The following is a 3765-nucleotide window of genomic DNA, read 5'->3' as shown; positions in this document are numbered from 1 at the left end:
GCAGGATACAGTTTTAGTTCACTATAGTTACTTGGAACTCTATTCACGTGGCATACAACACTAGCCTGATATCTATCAGGTGGTTGTGTTACTCAGGTTGAACGTCTTGGTAATACAGGGCTTACTGGTGGACTTTCCTGTGCCACCTGCTCCTGTTCTTCTACCTCCTCCTGTGCCTGTTCTACTACCTCCTCCTGTGCCTGTTCTTCTCCTGTGCCTGTTCCTCCTGTTCTTCTTTTTTAATGGTTATTCGTGGTTTACTTATTTTATTGTTAGGGACTATTTGGGTGTCAATAATAATATCATTGCTGGATTCCTGTTCCAGTTTATCCCACCCAACGTGCTCAAGAAATTTTGCATTAGCACTACAATAAACATGAGCTGTGCCTTGATCCCAGAATCTAAATGATCTATGGTTGTTAGGAATATAAGTCACCTAACAGGTATTTGGGTTAGAAATATATAAACCAGGATAAACATTTTAAAGCTGTCTCTTTAAGAAAATGCAAAACTGTAATTAGGGGTGGTTTCTCAAACGGCCATACAATGGAGCCAGAAACCTGGGTTGTTTTAGTGTTAGTCTCAGAAGAGAGTGAATCTCTGTTGGAAAGTATTTGAGAATCCGCCCCTCTGTCATCCAAGTTGTTGCCAACTGACTTAACACAGAAGTGACCTGATGAGGAGAATGCACCACAAGGGCTCCCCCAAAGGTTAACTTCTTGCTCTCTACCACCAACATAGCTGTAGCAGCCACAGCCTGCACACACACCGGCCATCCTCTCACCACCGGCTCCAGAGTTTTGCTCAGAAAAGCGATGGGCTGGTATTGCCCCCTCCTTCTGCGCCAACACTTCTAGTGCCGTTCCCTGAGCTGCTGACACATACAGATGAAATGGGAGCTTCAAATTGGGCAAAGCCAAAACCGGTGCGGATGACAGTGCCTTCTTCAAAACTTCCCATCTCTCATCATCTCCCTCTAACCATTCTATACTCTCTCCTTTTCCTACCAGCTTCCTGTGCAGGAATTGGGCTAACACAGTGTACTGGTCCACCCAAACTCTGCAATACCCCAACAATCCGAGAGTTTTCCTGACTTCTGTCTTATTTCTGGGGGGAGCCAGGCTCATGATCCCTTTCACCCTTTCAGGATCCAAGGACCTCACCCCCTGCTGAATATAATGCCCTAAATATTTCACCTTCTTTTCCACAAACTGGATCTTTTCCCTTGAAACTGTCAATCCTTGCTCCTTCAGCCAATTTAGCAAAGCCACAGATGCTGCTCTAACTTCTTTCTCTTTCTCCCCAGTCAGCAACAAATCATCCACATATTGAATCAACGTGATCCCCTTCCTTTTCTCAAAAGACACTAACTTTTCTTCCAAAGCCTGTCCAAACAACAAAGGGCTCTCAGTATAGCCCTGGGGAAGTACTGTCCACCTTAATTGCTGTTTTCTCCCAGTCTCAGGATCATTCCATTCAAATGCAAACAGGTCTCTACTTCCCTCCTCAAGGGGGCATGCCCAGAAGGCATCCTTCAGATCTATCACAGTCATCTTACACATCCTTATTCCCTTCCCGGTATCCCACAACTGGATACCAAACACAGGCAATAAATCTCTTCCCAGCAAATTCACTCCAGAATCAGGAATATACAACACTTCAGCTTCGGTCACCACTTCATTCATCTCCAGTCTAATTTGTTCAAACACACTCACATCCTGTGATTTTCCACTCACCCCAACTACCTTTATCACTTTCTTGGATCTATGTGCACCCTCTACCGGGTCACACACAGAAGTCCGGCTTGCGCCACTGTCTATCAGGAACAGCCGCTCCTGATGGTTAGGACCCACTAAAATGTTTACCAATGGCTCCCCGCAGGTCCTCTTAAAGGAGCCGGAACAGCCCTAATCATCATACAATGCATAACTCCTCTCTTCTCAGTTAGTAGGACACTCGCGTGCAAAGTGACCTTCCTTCCCACACCTAAAGCAACTCCTATCCATTCCAGGCTGTCTCATTCCCATGCCTCCTCCTCTGGAACCTCTTCCTCTGCCCCGGAATCCTCCCTGATTGTATCCCCCAAAATTCTCTCTTCTTTCTCCATTCTGACCCCTACCAAAATTCCCACCTTTCTTCATCTCATTTTTCGCTGCAGCCTGTACAGCTATAACCATCATTTGTGACTTCTGTTTGGTTTTTATTGTGTCATGGTTCACAAAAGCTTGTTGGGCTGCTTTCAGGAGATCAGCAATTCCCACTGCTCCCCAATTATCCATTTTCTGAATTTTCTTTTGGATATCTGGCCAAGCTCCAGTCACAAACTGCATTTTCAGCATGGCTTCAAAAGCAGGTGTGCTAGGGTATACTCCTGAGTACTTAACTAGACTTTCCCGGAGTCTGGTACAATAATCTCCAGGGGATTTATCTTTGCCTTGGTTTACTTCAAAGGCTTTAGTTAAATTTTTCCCTTGTGGGACTGCCAATTTTATCCCTTCCATGATCATTGCTCTCATATTCCGCATATTATCCCTACCCTCTTGGGTGTTTGGATTCCAATCGGGAACAGCTATAGGGAATTTCTGATCTGCCGGTACAGCCCCTTGTTGTCCATTCACTTTTGCATTCCATGCTTTCCAGGTGAAGTCCGAATGAGGTCACGCTCCTCAGGAGTAAATAGATGCCCCAGAATGTACATCATCTCCTGATACGTGTAATCATTCGGACCCATCTATAGATCTAACTGTTTGGCCACCTCATGAGCATTTTCATGAAGTTTTGGAAGAGTCTTCTTCAATTCTCGCAACTCGGCTGGTTTTATGGGGACAGCCACAAAGACTGTCACCGGGTTGCCTGCAGCATTGACCCCATTAGGAACTTCCCTAAGAGGAAATGCATCCACTTCAGGTTTTTCTCTGAATGGAAAATCCTGAACACTTCTCTTTAATCCTTCCACTTCTTTTCTCAGCCGTGGATAGGGGGGCGGCTGAGGAGGGGGTTGTGCCACCGGCAAAGGCGGTGGTGCCATAGGAACGTTGGCGGGCGTGTTATTCAAATTAGGATTTGCGGGCGGTGGACTCTGCAGCCAATCATCCGTCTCACTCTCATTGTCTTTTTGTTGAGACATGTATTGACCCTCAATTGGAGGGACGGGACCTTCAAATTTCACATGAAACCATACATCTATGTATGCAATTTGAGTGGTCATTTTGTGTTGGAGAATATAGTCTCTCAATTTGGTCATCCAATAGGTACCGGTCTCCCCCCTCAGGACTCCAGTGATATGGAAATTTAGGATCAATCAGAGGATATTTTGGCCATCTGTCTCGACAAAGATAAATCATGTTTTTCTTTTCGAGATGTCTGGTGAATTCCTTTAGATTTGGGTAGAACCACTGCTGGAGTAGCTGTCCCAAAGGCGAATCTACCGGAATTGGTTTTCTGCCATTGTCAAATCTTCCCTGTCCCAGACAGGCTTCTTCCCGGTCTCCAAGACCCTCACTCAGTCCCTTTCCCATCTCTATTCTTTCAGACTCCCAGAGCCTTGACTCACCAGTCCCTAGTCCTCCAGCAGACGCTGGATTCTCCCAGAGAGTTTAAGGACCCCTCTCTTTTCTGACTACAAATGAAAGGAACAAAGTTTACCTGATCTGATCGCTCCTGGACTCTCCGAAGTCAAAAGGATGCGTGGGCATCCCCAACTCAGATCAATCTCACACACTCTCAGCCGGCATTTCGTCTCAATTCTTTTTCCAAGGACCATCT

The 3765-nt window shown here is 45.8% G+C and overlaps 1 long non-coding RNA gene across 1 annotated transcript; it reads right to left on the bottom strand.

Annotated features, from left to right (window-relative positions):
- Positions 1-860: 860 nt before the first annotated feature.
- On the bottom strand, positions 861-1545 carry LOC148128909 (uncharacterized). Its single transcript, XR_015746150.1, has 2 exons — positions 1315-1545; positions 861-1014 (listed from the first exon to the last, which is right to left on the bottom strand). It is a non-coding gene; the product is annotated as an uncharacterized LOC148128909 (long non-coding RNA).
- Between the last annotated feature and the right edge of the window lie 2220 nt (positions 1546-3765).

Source organism: Notechis scutatus, chromosome Z (assembly GCF_049901735.1).
Source record: "Notechis scutatus isolate UNSWTSFEM ecotype Mainland chromosome Z, rNotScu1.2, whole genome shotgun sequence".
NCBI lineage: Eukaryota > Metazoa > Chordata > Lepidosauria > Squamata > Elapidae > Notechis > Notechis scutatus.
This window is presented reverse-complemented; position numbering and strand designations above follow the sequence as displayed.